Source organism: Sminthopsis crassicaudata, chromosome 2, assembly GCF_048593235.1.
Source record: "Sminthopsis crassicaudata isolate SCR6 chromosome 2, ASM4859323v1, whole genome shotgun sequence".
Lineage (NCBI taxonomy): Eukaryota > Metazoa > Chordata > Mammalia > Dasyuromorphia > Dasyuridae > Sminthopsis > Sminthopsis crassicaudata.
Window position 1 is genome coordinate 535298679 of NC_133618.1, and position 22441 is coordinate 535321119.

Sequence of the window (22441 nt, forward strand, 5' to 3'; positions counted from 1 at the left end):
CAGGAAAGGATTTTATCAACTCATTCACACTGAAGTGTAAATGACCAACACTGGCTTAATGTGTTAACCAGCATTTGCACAGGGAACAATGAGTTTAGCCAAAGGAATGAAGTAATGATGGTGGAATTCAGGCACCAGGGAACAGGTGGGGAAGGTATTTTTGAAATTCTATTACCCAGACAGCTGCCCATTCTGCCCACTGGGTCAGCTTTTCTAATAATCTATGTTAATGTATGGCCCTGTTCCCTTCTGAAATGTTAGAGAAGGCACCAGATATCTCAAAGATCAGATCAAAACATTAAGGAGAAGAAAGATAAATAAATTAAGAGGGACAATATTTTCAATTTGTATTGGGCAATTTTTTTTAGAGGAATAAGTCTGGTATAGTTTACTCTCCAATAGTTATTCATTGTCAAAGATTTCAGAAACATTTGGTGGTTTTTATAGGCTATGAGCTATGTATTACTACAAACTACAAAATGATCCTCATATGGGTAGGAAATACAACTGTTTTTGGCCACTTGAAGACAGAGACAGTGCTAGGTTTAGAATCATTTGACATGGGTTTAACTATTGGTTCCATTGTTGATTGGTCATATGACTTCAGTCAAGTCACTTATTTCTAGGCCTCAGTTTCTTAATCTTTCATTAGATGACTTGTAAAGTATTTCTTAACCCTAAAAATCCATGATTCTGATTCCAAATGTAATTAGCTGAATTTAACCAACAAAGATATGCAATAATGGTTTTCTGAAGTACATCTGATAGGCAATGTGGTACAATGAAGAAAGGGATAGATTTGGAATCAGAGGTTATAGTTCAGTCATATCTGATTCTTTGTGATCCTATTTGGATTTTTTTTTTTTTTTTGGCAGAAATACTGGAATGGTTTGCTATTTCCTTTACCAGCTCATTGACAAATGAGGAAACTGAAGCAAACAAGGTTAAGTGATTTGCCCAGAGTCACACAGATAAAAAATATCTGAGGTTAGATTTAAACCTAGAAAAATGAGTCTTCCTGACTGGCACTCTCTCCACTGTGCCATCTAGCTGTTCTTCGAATCAGAAGGCCTGGATTCAAATTCAACCCCTGCTTTTTATTATTTTGTTAACTGTACGTAAATCAGTAACCTCTAGTACTTAGACCTTAATGAAAAATAAAGGATTTGGACTAAATGACCTCTAACATTCCTTCCAGACCTAAGAGCATGATGTCTGGTACACTGTAGGACCCTATATTTATGCAAAATGAATAACAGTGTCTGAGTCAGTGAAGACTTCCCCTGGGGCAGGTGGGAGGTAAGTGCGATCTGAGGCACAGCTGGAAATTAATCTTTCTCCCTCTACTCACCTCCCTCCCACTCCCATGCTCTTCCACTTCTATCCCATCCAACCTAAAATTTATCACTTCCTTTAGAATCTGACTTTCCACCAAAGAGATAATCATTTACAATAACCAGTTATTCTTTTAAAAGTTTAAATACACTCAGAAGATTGATCAGCAATTCAAAACTCCTCTTGAAAAAATTCATTTAAAATACTTTTCTCCTAGCAGAGGATAGGAGGTTTTTTTTTTTTTGTTTGTTTGTTTTGTTTTGTTTTTGTTTTTGTTTTTTTAGAAAGGAGTATATTGATATATAAGAGAAAGAGAATAGCTGAGAAAAAGAATTGAGAGGGCTAATCAGACTCCTTCTATTATGCACCTGGAATAAAGAGAATGACAAGGAATAAGAGTCAAAAAGGAAGAATTGAAAACAAATTGCATAATTTTCCCAGAGTCGGTTCCATGTTGTGATAGTTGAGGGGAAATCATCACTCTGTAGCTAGTTTCCATTTTTCCAGTAAGACATTCAGAACAATTTTGGGCAAACAAAGATTTGTTAGATTGGAAAAGTCGGACATTCTGTTGAGCCCATTATCGGCTGATGAGCTCACACAATTTGGGAGGAGTAGAAATGTGGTCGATCTGAGATGAGTCCCATATGGTTGAGTGTTGATTTCATTTGGCTTGTTCAGCTTCCTCAGTGGCCCCAGTCATCACCAAGCCCCATAGAACTTAGACCTATCCTCCTTTTAATAGCTACAAACTAATGAGAATGCCCAAAGGCTTTGTGCAGAGTGTCCCAAAGTCTGGTGCAGTCTTAAGCTTTAATAGTTCAAATGAGTTTGTTTATTTTTTCCTTCTAGTCAGTTGAAAGATACAATTCAAAGCAAAGACATTTTATGAAGAGGCTTAATAAGAAAAGTCTTCTCTTAAACCTGGAGCACACTCTCCCACAAATACACACATCCTAAGTGGGAGAATGGGCATGTGGATGAAGGTCACACATATAAAGTACACTATGGCAGGGATATGCATGGCCATTCTGATGATGTCATCCTCTTCAACGAGTCATTTGATTTGTTACTCCACTGGTCCTCTATGGGCTTCCCTCTTTGGCTCTCTAGATTTCTTTCTTCACCCAATTATTCAACATTCTCCACTGTAAAAGGAGAAAGGTGGTACTAGATGAACTCTCAGTTCTAAAGCTATAATTCTCAGGTAGTCCAAGACTCTTTCTATAATGTGCTGGTAATATGGGGCCCAGGAAAGTATAATGGATTTGAATCAGAGAATCAATAAATATTTATTAAGCACTTACTATATATTCTGTACCTACATAAATTGTCCACCACCAAATACATTTCATCTTTTTTTTTTTTTTTTTTTTTTTTTTTTTTTTTTTTTATGTTGTCTTTCCCATTAGAATATAATTTCTTTGAGGGCAAGGAATGACTTTCTTTTTTGCTTCTCTCCTTATTCCCAGAATTTAGCACAATGGGTTAGCACATAGTAAGCCCTTAATAAATGTATGTTACTATTGTTGACTTGTGGGAACTGCTTAGCATATAATCTAAGGTAGATGCTACTCCACAACATTCTGGAAGTTTTATAATAGCTGTTGGAAAGTCTCAGCTGAATATTATCATTCCCTACGGGTGGTACAGTGGTTAGAGTGCTGGGCCAGGAATCAGGAAGACCCATCTTTCTGAGTTTAAAATCATCTCAGATACTCGTTAGCTGTATCACCCTGAGCAAGCCACTAAGCTCAGTTTGCCTTATCAGTAAAATGAACGAGAAGGAAATGGCACTTCAGTATCTTTACCAATAAAACCCCAAATGGAGTCAGGAAGAATGGGACAGGATTGAACAACAACAATGTTCTCACACCCTCTCATGGAATTTTGGGCTGAAACACCCCTTAGGGGGTCATTGGAACCAACTCTCTGGTTTGGGGAAAGCTTAAATGAATACCAAAGAGCTAGTTGTTTGTCATAGGTTTAAGCATCTCTTGGGATGGAGATTCCATCCCATTTCCTGTAGGGAGTGGCTGATGTTTTCTCTCTGTACTCCCAGATTTCCTGGGCCATTTCCTCTTCCCTTAAATTCCTAGACCAAAAACTTCTAAAAATGTGATATATCCACTCCTTTATCTCAGACTTCAGTAGCTAGCCCGGATAGAAATGACTTAGTTTCTACTCATGTCACTTCTCTGGTACAAGAGAATGTTAAAAGAAACACACATTTCACTCTGAGGAAAATAGGAAGTATATTACCACAATAAAAGGAATTCCCCTGCAGGTCCTGTAATCATATATGCTGGTAATCAAAAGAACCAGGTCTGTGACCAAAAATATCACATCCAGCAAAGTTATCTGTAATATTCAATTTAAAATGGACATTTGACAAACTTGCAGATTTTCAGGACTTTCTATCAAACAAACCTATAAATAAAAACTAATATTAAAAAAGAAAATAAAAATAAACAATAAAAGGAATTTCCTTAGATCCAGGATATTATGAACTGATGTTTAGAACAGCTAGATGGTGCAATAGATAGAGCACTAACCCTGGGGTGGGGAGGACCTGAGTTCACTGTTAGCCATGTGACTCTGAGCAAGTCACTTAACCCCAATTACCTCAATAAGAAAAGATAATTTGTTTCCTCTAGCATGTTTTTCAACAGGAAGAGTAAGATTTCTCCCTTGCCTAGATGAACCTGTTCATTTTCTATAATTTCACATCCTTTCTCAGTGATACCATTGTCATAGGGTCACATTCCTTTTTGAGAACAAAAGACAACAACATAGATTTAGAGAATATGGAATTCAACCCCGTCATGTTACAGACAAGGAAACTAAGTCTGAGACAGGTTAAGTGATCTAGCCAAGTAACCTAATTAGTGTGTCTGATGGAAGATTGGAACTCAAGTTTGACTCCAAGTTCAACACCGTGATACCTAGATGTCCCTAATTTCTTGAACTGCTTCTCCTATGGTATTGTTTTGCAGGCTCCCTTTTGATTTGTCAATGGCTTTGAATTCATTTAGATCTAGACCCAGGAGTGATCTGAGGCCATGTAATCTGAGACTGTCATTTTATAGATGAGGGAATTAATATATAAGACCAGATGACTATTTGTAGGAAACTCACATAATAAGTGTCAAAGGTAGGATTTGAAACTAGCTCCATGGACTTCAGAGCCAGCATTCTTTCCTCTATCCCCCTCTGCTTTAAACTTGGTACAATCCTCTGGATGTGGTCTGCCTAGTGAAGAGTACATTAAGACTGTTGCCTCCTTTTTTTCCTGATCAATATGAATAAATGGATTCAAATCCCAGCACTCTTATGTGCCACCAGTGTGACTTTCAGCAAGTCACTTAATCTTTGTAAAAATCATTCAGTGCCATTTCCTGTAAAATGAGAAGGGTGGCACTGGATCAACTCTAAAGTTCCTCTCAATTCTAAATTTATAATTCTGAAGTAGCCCAAGACTGTTACTTTTCCACGATGAGCTGGTAGCATGGCATCAAGGAAAGCATAATGGATTTGAATCAGGCAGTCAATAAATATTTATTTGGTACCTACTATGTGCCAGGCACTGTAAAACACTGGGAATATAAAGAAAAATAAAAGACAGTCCCTATTCTCAGAGAATTCACCCAGAAGCTGGGTTTGAATCTCAGTGTAACCTTTTGCAAATTAATCTTCCTGAACTTCTGTTTCCTTATCTTTAATATGAAGAGTTTGAGCTAGATAATGACAAAAGGCCTTTTTAGCTACATGGCTATGTATGATGGAGGAACCTTAACTCCCATGTATTTTTTCTTTTGAACAATTATGAAATCATTTACCCTGAATTTGCCATCAATTTTCTGCATCGGAAATGTCGGACTAGATGGTCTGTGAGATGATATATGTTTGTCACCAAGATGATGACATTTTCTTTAGAATTATGAAAAATTGCCTATGCTGGAAAATTTTAAATGAAAAAGAATGAAGCAGGTGTGTGTTTGGGTAGAATTAGCAAAAATGTTAGCAGTGGGAGAATGTTGCAAAAAAGCAAATTTAAAGTTGATACAAAACAACTTTTCAAACAATTAGACTCACCTTACAGTGGATCCAGCCTCAGGAAAGAAGTAAATTGTTCTTTACAAGAGATCCTCAAGAGGCTGGCCCTTATTGATATGTCAGAGAATTGATCCTTCTTCAAGTAAAGATTGTAATCGATGGGTTTTGGGAGCCATTTCTACACTGCAATTCTGTGACTTCAAAAGTATCGCTCTTCAGATACTTACTAGCTGTATGACCCTAGGCAAGTCCCTTAACTCTATTTATCTCAGTTCCCTCATCTGTAAAATGAACTGGAGAAGAAAATGGCAAGCCATTTCAGTACCTCTACCAAGAAAACACTCTAAAAGGGTCAAGAAGAGCTGGACACAACTGAAAATGTATAAACAACAGCCTAGATTTTGGATCTTTAATTACTTTGTCCTGTAAGATCCATTTATCTCTTCTCTTCTTTGATTTAATTTCTTGGTTCCCAGAACTTTGTTTTGTTCCTTGAGGCAAGTCAATAAATATCTAGAAGCGCCTACTATGTGCCAGGCATTAGAGCTGGGATACAATGAAAAGTAAAATAAACACTTTTTGCCCTCAAGAAACTATATACACACATGTAAAAAGGTGGGTATTTATGTATGTATGTGTCTGTAATGTAGGAAACAGCATACTACTTACTGTACACACTCAAGATACATATGACATAAATGAAAGATAATTTCAGAAGGAAGGCACTATATTTAGGGAGACTGGAAGAAGCTTCTTACAGCAGGTGGGATTTTAGCTCAGACTTGAAGGAAGCTAGGGTAGCCAAGAGGTAGAGATGAGAGAGGAAAACATTTCAATGGAAAGACAGAAATTTCTTGTTCAAGGAACAACATGGAAGATGGCGTCATTGTATAATCGGGAGGGAATAAAGTATAGAAAATGAAAAGGCAGGAAGGGGCTAAGTTACTAAGGGCTCTAAAAACCAGAGGATTTTTGTTTTTGAATCTGAAGATAATAGTGAGCCACTGCTGTTTATTGAATAAGGGGGAATGACATGCTTAAGGAAAATTTCTTTAATAGTTGAGTGGAGGATGGACTTGAGTAAGGAGAGCTTTGAGGAAGGAACAGAAATGAGAAGACATGGTAACAGTCTCAGAGTGAGGTGATAAGGACTTGTATCAGGGTAGTGGTAATGGCAGAAGAGAGAAGGGGGCCTCTCCATGAGATTTTGAGAGGGTAGAATGGACAGGAGGAATAGACAGGAGAATGAGAGAGTGATGACATCTAGCTTGGGAACTTGAGTGACTGGGAAAATGGTGGTTCCCTTGGAGGTAATCGAGAAGTTTGAAAGAAGAAAGGATTTTTGGGGAAAGTTCAGTTTTGGAATCAGTCCTTGCAGCTGATGTTCTGGACATCCTTACCTCTATCTTGACCTCCTGGATTCAAGACCTCTCCTTTTTTCAGGCCCCTGCCAAATGCAGTAACCTTAACCCCTCTAATTTGCTACCCTGAATCTTTGCCCAGACTTCACATCCTGGTCATGTTGCAGTTCAATAGCAATCAGTATTTCAAATTTCTCCCAGGACTCCACAAGAAGGGTTGGCTGTGGCCAAGGTCACCTTCCCCATGGCTGCTATAATTGACATACTAGGAAATGGGCAGCCAGTTAGTAAAAACAAACAAATCAAGCTTTCTGAGATCAGCAAGAGCCTGGCCTGAGCCAGTCTAACACATAAACAATCTAGATTCTGAAAGTCTGTGGGGTAAAACCTAATCCGCTGGGCAAACACATTGATGGATGGAGGAAAGCAGAATGCTGTAATCCTCGTAGGCTCATCGGCTTTGGAGCTGGAAGGGACCTTAGGGACCATCTAGCCCAACTCCTTCATTTTAGGCACCAGGGATCAAAAGCCTAGAAAAGTTGGATGGCTTGTCAAACATCACGTGGCTAAGAAAGAGCACAGCTGAACTTCACCAAGTCCCCTGATTTCAAATCTCATGTTCTTCCCACTGCATCTCCTTTCATTTCCTCTTGGCAACCAAGATAGGGATAACTTGAATCACCAAAAGTAATTGTGCATTTAACGGATTGAGCAAAGCCGCAACAGCCCATCTATGATAAAAGGTAATGAATCTGACCTTCGCCTCCAATAGCTTTGGTCAAGTTCAGCTTTAGGTGATAGCTATGTGGTGGGATTTCATGCATCATCATAAATGTGGCGCTCCCAAAGACCTTAGTAGGTCCTTGAGTCTGATCCCCTCATTTTATAGGAAGGAAACTGAGACCCAGAGAAGGCCAATTACTTTAGACACAAAGTCCGGTGTGTTTTTCTATGAACATAAAAGAGTGCTGTTTCATGCAGTACCTGACTTCTAATAACTCGGGGAGGCAGTGAGCTCCAGTATGAAGAGTCCTGCCTTTGAAGGCAGGGGATCTGGCTTCACCTTTGATGCTTGCTTTCTGTATGATGTAGGGCTAACCACTTAACCTCCCTGACATGATATTTACTCCTGTGTAAGATATGAGGGTTGGACCTGATAGCCCTGAGGGTCCCTTCTGACTCTGGGTCTATGATTTTCCACTAGACACTTCTCAAGAATCATAGAGATCTGTTGGATCAGTCTCAGCTTGGATTCTTCCTGAGAAGGGAATCAGCTTCATTTTTTGTTGTCTTCCTCTTCCTCTTCATCTTTGTTGTTTCCTCTTTCTCCATATACTTATCTAAACCTAATACTTACCTAAGATTCCAGAAGAAAGCCTTCCACCCCAGGAAGCCTTCTTTCAATATTCCGGCCCATATGGAGCTCTTCTTTTGCAGATTCTTCATTCCCTGGAGAGTCTGGATCACACCTTTGGTAGACTATGTACAGGCACACCTCACATTACCATTGTCCTGAATGGTGTTATTTACACATTATATTATTTCAGATACTTCACCCTGGTGAAGTCACTAAATCTCTATTTGCCTCATTTTCCACTGAGCACCTGACTTTTAGGGCTATGGTAAAGATCAAAAGAGATAATATTTGTGAAAATCCCAAATGAAGTCACCAAGAGTGGGAAGCAACTGAAATGTCTCAACAACAGCAATTACTATTATCATTATAGTTTATGATATCTTTCCTTTCTAGCCAACTGCATTTTTGTAATGCCATTTTGATTTGGAAGAACCAATTAGCAATGGCAGAAGGAACGTATGCCTTTTTTTTTTTTTTTTCAATTAAAGCCTTTTATTTTCAAAATATATACATGGACATTTTTCAAAATTCCCTCTTGCAAAAAAACCTTTGTGTTCCAAATTCTTTCTCTCCCTTCTTCCCATCCCCTTCCCTAGATGGCAAGTATATATTAAACATGTGCAATTCTTCTATACATATTTCTACAATTATCACGCTTCACAAGAAAAATCTGATCAAAAAGGAAAAAAAATTAAGAAAGAAAACAGAATGCAAGCAAACAAAAACAAAAGAAAAGTCTGCCTTCTTAAAAATCCTCTCTTCCCAGTGGGGCTGCAAATTCCTCAAAGGAAGGGAAGTTGACTTGTCTTTTCATATTCTCCAAAGGGACTGTGATCATAAGACCAGAGATTTATAACTGAGAGGAGTCTCAAAGACCATGTAGTTCAATCCCGAATTTTACAAATGAGGAAATTGAGGGCGGGAGAAATTAAGTGACTTGTAAAAGGAAAGAATCAGAGGCAGAATTTGAACCCAGTCCTCTGACCTCAGAGGTTGGAGTGTGCTCTTATACATTATAACGCTGCAGGGCCCTATGGTATTGGATGAAATTTTAAGCTGAGCTGATATAATCTAATTTTAATTTTCCTTTCCTTTAAAAACATGCACTTAAGAAAAAAAAAAAAAAACACCACCAAATGTACAAAACATCTTCCTTTCCTCCAGTGAATCACCGTGTTAATTTTCATACAGAGAAATCCAGTCCTGGGTAATAAATCTTTCATATGAGCTCACCCATCCTTTCTACCTCCCTACTCCTTCAGACTCAAAGGTCACTATGCCCACAACTGCCTAATAAGTCTGTTCAACTCCTATTACATGGCAAAAGGGCACATTCTCTCCCTAGGCTTGCCTCCCGTCTGGCCACCTGCTGGGGTCCTAATCCCTGCCCCCTCCCCACCCCCTTGTAGGCAGACCCTGTGTTAGTGATACTTCTCAACACTCATTTCCCTCCACCGCCCACTAAGTCTCTTCTTCCAACATGAGTTACTGTCTTAGCCAGCCAGCCGGCAGGCCTCAGCCACCCTTCAGAGCTGTGACAAATCTCTGTAACTCAAGAAGTCAATTATCTTGCTTCTGTTTTCAGCAGCAGACAGACCCAGAGACAGATGCTAAAGCTTGGGAGGGTGGAGGGGGGTCCTGTTCTGGTTGCTAGGGTGCCTGGCACAGATAGAACAGGGAAGATGGAATAAACACAAGTCCCTTAGCAGGAATGGGGGGTCCTAAAAAACAGTGGTTGTAGATCATGCAGCTGGCCCCCCTACCAACAGATACTACATCCACCCCACGCTGGCCCACGGCTGTTATGTTTTTGTTGGCGTGAGGTCTCCACAAGGGAGGATGTTCCCAGTGGCAGGATTACCCTGTGAAATGCCATAGGCGAGAGACTCATGATTCATTGCCAGTTTGAGTCCACTGGATGACAAAACGGGATTGCCCCCTCATGTGAGGGGCTCCCAGCATCGCCCAAATGGTCCCCCCTTGAGAAAGCTTAAGCTCAGGCTTAGGGAATTCTGTACGGGGATTGACAGCTATAACCTTATTGGTCTATCTTGACCTTTGAAAAGCTGCCAAGTGGGCGGCTTAGACATAAATCTTGGGTTGTTATCCTTACATTTCACAGTGACCTCAAGAAGGGCCTGAACTAGCTTCTGATAACATAACTCTGGGTGGGAGAATCCAGCTGTCACTGAGTCATTTGGGAGGATACCCAATCCCTATAACTTGGAATATGAGATATGCACAGAGGACCCTGGGCCTGGCCTCCCGGAAACCTGACAACCTTCCCCTCATTTTTTGGCAATCGGAGAAGCCAGGTCCAAGGTTCTAAGTCACTTTCCATAATCCTTGCTGGCAGAAGCTTGTAAAGTCAGGGTGGGAAACCAAGACTGGTAATGATACTGCTGATGACAATAGTAATGTCTCCTATATAGTGTTTTAAGGGTTGCAAAGCACTTTATACCTCATTGGAGTTTCCCCTCTGAGATAAAATTAGTTATATTTTATAGGTAAAGAAACTGGGGGTTAGTTGAATTAAAGTTGAATTAAATGGTCAAAGGATCAGAACTGGAAAGGATCCCAGAGACCATCATCCTATTCACAGATTAATGGAAGGGTTCTTTTTTTTTTCTGTTTTTTAAATAATAGATTTTTAAAATATATTTTCAAAATATATGCGAAGAGAGTTTTCAACACTCACCCTTGCAAAACCTTATGTTCCAAATTTTTCTTCCTCCTTTCCCTACTCCCCTAGACAGCAAACAATCCAACATATGTGAAACATGTACAGTTCTTCTATACCTATTTCCACATTTATCATGCTGCACAAAAATATCAGATCAAAAAGGAGAAAAAATAAGAAAGAAAACAAAAAGTAAGCCAACAACAACAAAAAGAGTGAAAATTCTATGTTGTGATCTATACTCGGTCCCCACAGCCTCTCTCTGGATGTAGATGACTTTCTCCATCACAAGCCTATTGGAATTGGCCTGAATCACCTCATGGTTGAAAAGAGCCACGTCCATCAAAATTGATCATTGCATAATCTTGCTCTTATTGTGTACAATGTTCTCTTGGTTCTACTCACTTCACTTAGCATCAGTTTATGTGAGTCTCTCCAGGCCTTTTAGAAATTATAATGGAAGGATTCTTAACCTCTATTTGTGGGTGGAATGAACCCTTATACTCCTAGTGAAGCCTGTGGATCTCGTCTCAGAATCCTGGTTTTAAGTGCATAAAATAAAATATGTAATATTACAAAGGAAATATGTTTAAATGATGCTATCAAAATATATGTGTTTTAAAAAGCAAGTTTATGGACTTTAGACTGAGAGGTTATAGGGACTATGAAAGTCATGAGCTGGAAGGGATCTTGAAAATCTTTTACCCAATTACCTGATTTTTTCAGATGAGAAAGCTGAGACACAGAGGATTTAAGTGATTGTGGTTGTTGCTCAGCCATTTTCAGTCACGTCTGACTTTTCATGATACCCTTTGCAGTTTTCGTAGCAGAGATCCTAAAGTGGTTTGCCATTTCCTTCTCCAAGTCATTTTACAGCTAAGGAAGCTGAGGCAAATGGGATGAAATGAAAAAGTTGTCTCTAAAAATATAATCACATTTATAAAGAGTCCATCTCAATTTAAGGAAAGAAAGGTAGGGCCAAAGCCCTGGGTCAAGCTGATTTAGAGAATAGCTGGAAGCTACTAGTTTCTGGTTCATCCACCATGTTTCCTGAATCACTTCTTCCACTGCTGCTCAGGTTCTTTGGCCAATTACCTCCATGAGATGTAGCTCCCGTGGCCTCAAACATATTTTCAGAATCTTATTTGCAAATCAATGAACCACACAGTGCTCCAGTTGGACCCTTGGACCCAGAACATCAGGAAGACGGATGCTTCATGGGTGAATGGATGAGAATATGAAGGGAACACCTGAAGCATTATCATCCCCATTTTATAAAGTTCCCCCCTCCCTTCACACAAGGAAATTGCACGGTATAGTGGAAACACTACTGATCTGGGAATCCTCTGCCACTTTTGTTATTTACATAAGTGATAAAGGGAATCAATTCTTTGGACCTCAGTTTCCTCTTCTATAAAAAGAAGTAGTTACTAAGTGATCACCAAGGGCCAGCTTCAGATTCTCAACTAACAGAGAGGGCTGGCTCCCCTAACCTCAGACCAGCCCAAACCACACAAAAATATCAAGCCCAGGATGTCACTGTGAGTTATGTCCTTAGACCAATAACCTTCACTTGGGTGATCTCCTCCTATCCATAACTTGCCCATCCATAAAGGCCCGGTGTTTGCCACTCTCTCTCCATAGAGTGCTCCCTAATTATTCAACTCTTCAGTAATTGCTCCTCTGTCTTCCCTCACATCATTTATTGTTATTGTTGTTCAGTCATGTCTCATTTTTCATGGGGTTTTCTTGGCAAAGATACCGGAATGGTTTGCCATTTCCTTTTCCAGCTCATTTTACAGACAAGGAAACTGAGGCAAAAAGGGTTATATGATTTACCCAGGGTTATAAAGCTAGTCAGTGTCTAAGACTACATTTGAATTCAGGTCTTCCTAGTTCTAACCACCGCAGCACCCAGCTGCCCTTACAGAATTTAGCATTTACACTACACAACTCTGCTTTTGATTAAATTTGAACTTCCACCATTTTCTTGTTTCATGGATCTCAATAACAAGACAGTAAACTTTTCTAAAATCTCATTTTTATTGATATCTTTTTGCTTTCACAGCATATTCATTTTCAGAAAGAATCCTCCCATCCAGGGAATCATTCCTTCTAACTAAGATTTTAAAGACAGAAGAAAAAGAGCATTTCAGCAAAACTAATCATTACACCAGCAGTGTCTTGCAGTCTGTGCAGTATTTCATCCATATAGTCCTTCATCTCTGAAAAGGGGTAGCAGGGAGCCAGGGATATTTTCTTAACCCTTTTCTAGGGCCAAGCTTTGCAACATAAACACACAGTATTCAGCAACTATGCTTTTTTGGGTCATCATTGTCCTTTGCATTTAACCTGTGGTCAGTGAGCATGTCATTTTTCCTGATTCGTTACTTCATTCTGCATCAAGTCACATCTCTTCTCATTTTTTCTTCATAAATGTTTCTTACAATTATGGAATCTTACAGTTCTTATAATATGATGATATCCCATGACATTCAGCTACCATAATTTCTTTGGCCACTCCCCAATCCATGAATATGATTCTCTTTTTATCTTCTCAGCGTCACAACATAAAAAGTCACAGGACCATAGATTAACCCTAGACCTTACAGGAAATCTGATCCAAAATCCTCTTTTTGCAGATGAGGAAAGTAAAAAGGCAAGAGAGGCAATTCTCAGGCCACTCAGAGCTCAGGCAGCAGAACCTAGATGCCCAATGTCTGGATTCTACCTTGCTCTGAACAGCTTGTTGAATTGATGTTTTTCTCCTGTTTCTTGGTCTTCTCAGGATTCAGAAATTTTCCTTTATTCTCTAAAACAGAAACACACACATACGCTCTCTCTGTCTCTCTCCTTCTCTCTCCCCTCTCTCTTTCTCTCTCTCCCCTCTCTGTCTTTTACTCTGTCTCTCTGTTTCTGTGTTTCTCTCTTACTGTTTCTGTCTTTTTATTTCTCTTTCTCTGTCTCTCCCACCTTCTTTCCCTCTCTCTCCCTATCTGTCTCTCTCTCTGTCTCTGTTGCTGTCTTTCTCTCTGTGTGTCTGTCTCTCTGTGTGTCTCTTTCATTCTCTCATTCTCTCTGTGTCTCTCTCATCCCTCTTTATAAGGACTCCTGATAACCAGAGCCAAGCCAGAAAGCCAAGTGAAATTAAGGTGATTGAATCAGCTATTTAAGAGGGCTCAATTCAGCTCCCAAGGTGCCACTGGACTACAAATCCTTCTTTAGGGCTCCAGCTACTTTAGAGAGATTTAATTGATTGTGAGCACTCAGGAGGGAAATGTTTATAACTTAGCTAGACCTGGAGAGCAATTAAAGTTACTATGCAGATGATAGGGTCCCAGAGAAAGCATAATATGAAAGTATGGGGAAAAAAAATTCTTCCCCCAAACTCTGTTTTGTATCTCTGGGTATCTTTGCCCCTTTTCTTTCCATTTTGTTTTTACCTCTTCTAAATGTGTTCATATTCACTCTTATTTTATCCTCACAATACAAGATGGTGATTAATCTTCTCAAATAACAGATAAGGAAACTGAGGCAACAGAGAAGTGAGATAGCTTGTCCTTGAAGACACCTCAATGAAATTGCATGAACATCAATGTATTCTCACTCCTAAGCCTGGGAATTTATTATTATTCAGTTCCTCTTCTTCCCCCCAGGTCCATATTTAGACCTCTCCATTAGCACAGAGAGACAAAAATTACGACTCTGTAGGGACTAGACTGCAAGCTCAGTTTACAGAACCTCCTAAACCTGGGGCCCAGGGCTACAGAAGGGGGAAGATGGGGCCAGATTCCAGGGGACTGACCTGGAAAGAATTCGATTCCTCAGAACCCAGAGAGGATTCCAGAGGCATTTGTCTCTACCATAGGATCATGTTTCCTAGATCTTCTCACACACTTGGGTCCTCAAACTAACTTTTGCCTAATACTTCCCTTCCCTTTCTCTTTCCTGCTGCCCTAGAATCATGGCATTAGAGGTCGTGAGAAAAGGAAAACACAATCAGTCCCCAGTGTCTCTCTATCTGTCTGTCTGTCTCTCCGCCTCTCTCTATTCTGTCTGTCTCTCTGTCTCTCTCTGTTTGTCTTTGTTTCTGTCTCTCTCTGAAACTGAAATCAAATTTCCTCAAAGTGAAATCTCCCTCCAATGTTTTGTCCTGGAATATGTGTAACGCTGGATTTCCAAAGACTACCCCAGTCAAATAAACACCAACTAGTAGCACAGAGAAAAGAACACATGGCCTGGAGTTAGAGGATCTGCTCCAGTCTCACCTCTGACACTACTTATGTCACTCTGACCAAATCACTTCACCTCTGTTGACCTCAATTTCTTCATTAGTTAAATGAAGGGGCTGAATTATGATCCTAGGGTCTGTTCCAGCTCTATATCTAGATAGATCCTACAGAACTGGACAGATTTTGATCTACTTCTCTGAAGGTTAACCTAAGTTTATGAAAGTCCATTTCTAGAAATTTGACTACCAAATGAATTTTTTTAGCTTCAACTCATTAAATTATCTACTAAGGCATGGAGAGGTTGCAATCTCCATTTGGGGAAGGAACACTCACATCAATGAATTCATAGCTTAAATCTCACTATAGACAGACCTCCATTTACTCAGGTGGCAACTAGTTCAACTTTCTCATAAATTAAGACCCAGAAAGTTGAAGATCAAAGAGAGAACCAATGTTGGGGGTGGGAGTGTGGGGCGGGGGGAGAGGAAGTCTCTTGACTCTCAGTCCAAAGTTCTTTCCCCAGTAACAAACTGTTCATTAATCCTTGATGTCAAAGTTGAATGTAAGTAAAATTATGTTTTAAATATACCAGATAACCTCGATTCTTAGAGGATTTTATAATGAATCATTCAATAAAGCAAATAACTCCTCTTCCTCTTCCTAAATAATATTAATCTGAAATATTTGGATAATGATAATATTGGCTAATATTTACATAGGTTTGCAAAGTTTTTTTTTTTTTTTTACATATATTATCTTATTCAATCCTCCCCAACTCCCACAGTGAGGTTGACAGTCTACTTAGGGGCAACTAGGACGAACAGTGGAGAGAATGCTGAGCCTAGAGTCAGGAGAATATGAATTCAAAGTTTGGTTTTAGACACTTACTAGTGACCTGAAAAGGTCATTTAACCTTTGCCTCAGTTTCTCCATGTGTAAAATGGGGATAAGATTAAATGAGATAATATTTGTAAAATGCTTAGCACAGTGCCTGACACATAGTAAGTATAATGCAAATATTACTTATTATTTTTCTCATTTTATTTCTTTATAAAGAAATTGAGATTGAAAGAAGTGATTGGGCTTATTCCATAAAGAAGGGGAATTCCAATCCAGGTCTTCCTGAGTCTTAAGCCTAGTGTTATAAATGTATCTTGTGCATAATAATTGCTTAATAAATAGTTATTGAATTATGTGGAATGAAGAGGTTGCTTAATACTTGAAAACACACTAGTCAGGCATGTGCTGGTGAATGTTTAACAACCAGCTGGGAGGAAGTATGGAGAACACACTTTTAAATTTAATCTGAATTATCAGCATTTTTCCCATCACTTTTTAAAAGTCTATACAATCAACTAAACAATAAACCAAGATCTGACTTGCAGTGTTTACAGATTTTTAAATGTTCACACTGAAAACTGAACAATCCACTACCGAGAGGCTGTTTGAATTGACTCCAGCACCCCTCTAATTATAGCCTACATCCCATGTCAATCCTTCAAAGCATTTCTGAAATTTGTCCCCTTCTCCCTCAGTAGTTATGTGGGGAACTGGGCTGGTAGATAAAAAAGGAAAACCAATAATCAAGAGGGAAAAGACTCATTTTAGATTAAAATGGGAAAAATTCCATCTTTAATCCCAGATCAGGGATTCTTCTCTCTCTCTCTCTCTCTCTCTCTCTCTCTCTCTCTCTCTCACACACACACACACACACACACACACACACGCACATCTTTTTTTTGTCACTGATCTCTTTAACAGTCTGATAAAGCCCATGAACCCTTCCTCAGAATAATGACTTTAAGTGCATAAAACACATAGGGTTATAATGGAATCAATTATATTAGACTATAGTTATCAAAAGATTTTTTAAAATTCATGGACTTGAGTTCCCTCTGCTCCTTACTACCTATGTAGTGTTTTATGGGCCTCCGTTTTCCCATATTTAAAGTGAAGGAGCTAGGTTAGATGATTGTTAGTATTCCTTCTATGTCTGAACACTATAATCCTATGATCCTGCAAAATGAGCTTGGAGTTAAGGGATGTATGTGTGTGTACAAATAAAATATAGAAAACATGCTCTTCCGTCCTTCCCTATCTCTTACAATAAGTGCCTCTTATCTTTTGACTGACCTCTCAGACTGACATAGACTGTACCTCAAATCCTGTATTTTTTTTTTTCTGACTCAGCTACCCTGTCCAAAGACTCATTCTTCGGCATGTAAATCCTGGGGCCCCGTGGTTATCCCTCCGCCCCCTCCTGTGCCATTCCAACATGCCATTCCTCTCGACTTTGGACATTCTGCACTTTACTGCCCTCCTCAAAACAAGGCAGCTGACAGCTTTAGAAGGAGCCCATAAAGTTGAATTAAGAACATGTCAGCAAATAGGGAAGATGAGATCATGGCTATCACCAAGGAAATTGAATCCCTCAACAAGCTATTCCGTCAACAAGTCTTTATTGCTTCTGACCAGCCCTGTGCTAAGTGAGGTGAGGGAGTGCAAGAAAAGTCACACAAAATTTCCTACCATTGGAAAGATGATATTCCAGTTGGGGGAGACAACAGATGTATGCTGAGCTGTTCGGTATGAATAAGCGATGGAAGTGTTTGGTTCAGAAGGAAGGGATGGCTGAAACAAAGGAACAGAAGGGGATTGATTTGATTCAGATCTTGAAGTCTAGTTAGAGAAGGGGAGTAGAGGGAAAGAATGAAAAAGACAGAAATCAGTAGGGCATGTTGGTGAGGCATCCAGGAGGCAAAAATGGATGAAAAGCATTTATTAAGCACTTATTACAGGCAAAGCACTAGGGATGCAAATAGAAAAGACCAAATAGATCCCGCTCTGAGACAGTTCACATTCCAGTAGGGGGAGAGTAATAATCATGTTCCCTTTTGGCTGGGAGGTGCCTTGTGTCATCCGAGGCCATCTATTATTTTGCCCCATCATCTGAAGACCCCCTGGGAGACTGAAGGAACCAGAACTTTAATCAAGAGCATAAACACATGTTAATTGAAACAAAGAAAAGATATGGAATTTGCCAGGGCACTCAATTAAGTGTAAACCAGTTAGTGATTGAGTCAACGCTAGGGCCCAGATTTTCTGAGATCAAATTCATTTTTATAGGGAAGAAGGTAAACAAATATTTATTAAATATCTACTATGTGCCAGGCACTGCACTAAGCACTTTACTGAATTATTGTCTCTATCAGTGGTCCTCAAACTTTTTAAACAGGGGCCAGTTCACTGTCCCTCAGACTGTGGGAGGGCCGGACTAGAGTAAAAACAAAAACTCACACTCTGTCTCCCCCCCTCAGCCCATTTGCCATAGGATGGCCGCAGTTTGAGAATCCCTGCTTAGATCTTCACAAACACTCTGGAGGTAAATGGTATTATTGTCCTATTTTAGAGTTGAGGGAGCTTCTCCATTTCTCTTCCCCTCCCCTCATGTTTCTTCTCCCTTCTTCACTCTCCCTCTCTTTTCTAGGGTTTTAAGCATCAAAGGTTTCTTAGAAGAGGCATGGCCTTCATTGCACACAGTCTACATGAAAGCTAACTATGGTCATAAGTATAAAAGCCAATGGGAATTCTCCCCGAGGTGTGCTGACACACTTGGTCCACAGCCCCTTAGGCACCCCTTTGGCTACAACTCAAAGAATATAAAACACCCTCCCCATGCTGGGATTGTGATGAGATCCTAAAGTCCTCCTACATTACAAATAAGCTCTTCCTTTGCCCAATCTTGCCCTGATCCCACCTGAAGCAGCAATTGTTCTGAAATATCCTTCACTTCATCTACTCTTTCCCAGGTCCTTCCCACCCAGACCCCAGGTGTAAAAATTGTTAATAATAATTATGATCTTCAGAGTCCTTGTCTAAGTTTTGCAGCAGCCTTTTAAGTGCCTCTTATTTCTGGCTTTACTTCCTTATCTGTACCCCAATTACTCATTCCCTAGCTGACTGCCAAGGCATGACCCCAACCAGCTCTACCTTTTAGGATGTAAACCTCAGACCCTTTCCAACTTCCTTCAACATCATGTGTGCCACATCCAATCCAAGGTCCCTGTTTTCTTTTCTTTCTTTTTTTTTTCTTTAGCTTTTTCTTTTCAAAATATATGCATAGTTTTCAACATTCACCCTTTCAAAACCTTGTTTTCCAAATTTTTTCTCCCTCCCTTCCCCCTACTCCTTCCTTTGACCACAAGCAATCCAATATATGTTAAACATGTGTACTTCTTTTATACATATTTCCATATTCATCATGCTGCACAAGAAAAATCAGATCAAAAAGGAAAAACAATTAGAAAGAAAAAAAAAGCAAACAAACAACAAAAAAGTAAAAATACTATGTTGTGATCCACTTTCAGTCCCCATAGTTCTCTCTCTGGATGCAGATGGCTCTCTCCATCACAAGTCTATTGGAATTGCCCTGAATCACCTCATTGTTGAAAATGGCCCTGAGAGATCCTGTTTTCTAGGTATAGCAGGGGTTCTTAGTCTGAAGTCCACAGAACTCCAGAGAGTCCATGAGATGGGAAAAAAAAAAAATTACATCGCTGCTTTTTTTTTTTTTTTTTTTACTAACCACTAGTTTCCTTTGTGATTCTATGTATTTTATCTCATTCACTTAAAAACATTTTTCCTGAGAAGAAAGCCATAGCTTCATCAAACTATTAAAGAGATTAATGACACAAGAAAAGGGAAGAATCCCTGATATAAAGGAATTTCAACTAAAGAGTGTTAAGGGACTTAGGGATTCCTTCTCTTGGTAAGCATATTTGCTTTATTTATTTATTTATTTACATATTCATTCATTCATTTAGTTGCTTATCTATCTATCTATCTATTTATTTATTTTTTAGCAGGGGTGTTACCCATGTGTAGTGGGAATTTCAGGCATCCAGCAGCATAATGGGGATGGGGCCTTCCCATGTCCTTTAAATTATACCATGAAACTTTTCCTTGACCATGAGGGACACAGAATCCAAGTCAGCCTGTGTCTGGGCCAATGGCCTTTAATTTCTTTCCATTATTAGAGATTCAAGCCTAGGGCACCTCTGCCCTAAATGGGCATCCTATGGAAGGCGATCTGCAGGCCAAACTGAACTGGTCCTTTGTCTAAATGTAGTTAGAGAAAGCTTACAGATAATACAGCTTGCAGTGATTAACTCCCCTGCAGGAGTGGAAATGATCAGCAATTAGGAGATGCCAGCATTTACTGCCAGATAGATAACTGAAGATGCAAAGGCGACTCCAATCACTCTCCCCTGGTATTCTCTCCCCTTTCTTCTCTGCCCAGTTCAATCCTACTTTTCCTCATGGTCCACCTCTCCAATTGAACAAAATCAAAGCAATCTCTCCATTCTGACACCTGACAGTCTTGTGTGTCTCACCACATAACTTGGTAGGGAAGCATTCTATGGTCATTCATTTGTAGTCTCTTCCTTGAAGGCAGGGACTGTGTCTTCCTTTCTGTGTTCCCCACAGCACCCACGCACAGAGGGAGCACAAAGAAGGGGCTCAGGAGATACTTAAACTCTAATATTCCTTCCAGCTGCAGGATCAGAAGATTTCTAGAACTCTCTAACCCTCAAGTTTCTACTCTATAAAAATGGGCATGATAACCCTTGCCCTGTCCTGTCTACATCACAGGAGTTTTGTATGGATAAACTAGCACTTAGTACTGATAAGTATTTTTTAAAATGCTTGTTGATTGAACGAATGAGACCATGTGAACATACTCTGAAAAATACCAAGTGTTATACGAATGTCAGGTCATATTGTCATCATCATCATCATTACATTATCATATTATTAATAAATGACTTCCCCTCTTACCCCCTAGAATCAAAAGAACCTTAGAAGTAATTTTTTTCCAAGTCATTCATATTACAAATTAGGAACTCAGAGCTCAAAGAAACAGGGTCAGTTCCTCAAGGTCAAATAGTAAAGTCAAAGAGATTATTTGAACTCAGGTCTTTGGATTCCAGATCCAAAATCTGATGCACCCTGATGCCTCCTATCCAAAACATGTTCCTTTTTTCTTTGCTCCTCAACTGAAGAAAGGTAGAGACTGCATAACCACTTATTAATGGTATAACTTCAAGTCTTGAGTATGGTCTGGAAATGATGACATCTGAGGTTCCTTCCAATTTTTGTATTCAGTTATCCCATGACTTGTTGATTAAATATTTTAGATTCTTCTTTGCTCATTTATTGACTGATGGGTGAGCAGAGCCAAATGGTCCTGCTCATCGGAGCATACTCCTCAGTCACACAGCTGCCTGCCAGCCTAGAACAAGGTCCTGGCCTTTAATTGTTCAAAGATTTGCCAAGATTTTTAAGTCATCTGGGCTCAAGCTTGACCTCCTAATGACTCAGGTCAATATTTTTATGGATCCCTAATTTCATGAATGTAGATACTCCATCTACCAGTGCAAACTACCACCTACCCTTGTCTTTACATCCTATACAATTTTTGTCTAGTTTCTTTCATAATCTCTCCTCAGAAAATCTACATGCCAGATACTTTTTTATATGCCTTTTGTCATTTAATGGATAATAATGCATCCCTTGGGGCAGCTAGGTATCCCAGTGGACATCTGACTCATCATCTTCCCGAGTTCAAATCTGCCCTCAGATGCTTCCTGAAGTCCAGTGTGATCCTGGACAAGTCACTTAAGATTTTTGATTCAGTTTCCTCATCTGTCAAATGAGTTTTGAGAAGGAAATGGTAAACCACTGTAGTATATTTGCCAAGAAAACCTCAAATGGGGTCAAAAAGAGTTACACATGATCAAAAAAACTAAACCAGGGGTTCTCGAACTATAGCCCACGGGCCAGATGCATCCTACTGAGGATGTTTATGTGGCCCACAGGGTTATGGCAGATGGGCTGAGAGGTGGAGAGAGTGTGAGTTTTTGTTTTTACTCTAGTCCGGCCCTCCCACAGTCTGAGGGACAGTGAACTGGCCCCCTATTTAAAAAGTTTGAGGACCACTGGCCTAAACAATAACAGTCCATTCCTTTTTCCAGTCACATGTTTGACATATTTCTTTTTAGAACTATCTTCTGATTTCATGGTTTTAACCTGGGGTCCACAGATCCAAGATCCATTGAATTTGGATGGGAAGAAAATCACATCTTTATTTTTACTAAACTCTAACTGAAATTTAGCATCTTCTCCAATTATAAATGTAATCAATAAAATATTTTTCTAAGGAGATTATAAGCTCTATCAGACTGCCAAAGCTGTCCATCCATCTCTCTCTCTCTCTCTCTCTCTCTCTCTCTCTCTCTCACACACACACACACACACACACACACACACACACACACACACACAGACATCCCTTGGTTATAGAAAGAATGTTCATATTGGTGTGGTTCCATTTTTTCAACAGTCAATTCCTGCATCATTA